The sequence below is a fragment of the Odontomachus brunneus genome, unplaced genomic scaffold, assembly GCF_010583005.1.
Source record: "Odontomachus brunneus isolate Ranch 3 - 2012 unplaced genomic scaffold, Obru_v1 Obru_scaffold_012, whole genome shotgun sequence".
Taxonomy (NCBI): domain Eukaryota; kingdom Metazoa; phylum Arthropoda; class Insecta; order Hymenoptera; family Formicidae; genus Odontomachus; species Odontomachus brunneus.
Genome location: NW_022639462.1, coordinates 1,771,594 through 1,771,977, shown reverse-complemented (window position 1 = coordinate 1,771,977; position 384 = coordinate 1,771,594). Strand labels below are relative to the sequence as shown.

The 384-nt window shown below is 39.8% G+C and overlaps 1 protein-coding gene across 1 annotated transcript in view; it reads right to left on the bottom strand.

Annotated features, from left to right (window-relative positions):
- LOC116840817 (insulin-like receptor) overlaps positions 1-384 on the bottom strand; it is a 69,303-nt gene that overhangs the window by 39,465 nt on the left and 29,454 nt on the right. The window lies entirely within an intron of this gene.

Genomic DNA, 384 nt, shown 5'->3' with positions numbered 1-384 from the left:
TCGACTACAAACGAAACGAAAATCACTACAAACAACTACAAACGATTTAGAAACGTCACCCGCTTGCAGATTTGAGATATCTCAAAGTGGGGTGCTACTCATTTTTTTAAATTTCTATAATTTTTAATGGATGGAACTACAAACGAAATTATTGTTACTACAAACAACTACAAACAAAATGCTAACTTTTTACGTAGAAAAAAATTATTTTTTCAAAAGTCGGGTGCCAGGTTCACATAGCTGTTTCTTACCTATCGCGGATGCCTGCCGATACGGTGTAACCGTGAAATTAGATTAATCTCCTCGGTGAGACGATCGCACCGCCGTCGCTTTTGCGTCGTCGCTCTCTCTCTCTCTCTCTCTCTCTCTCTCTCTCTCTCTCTC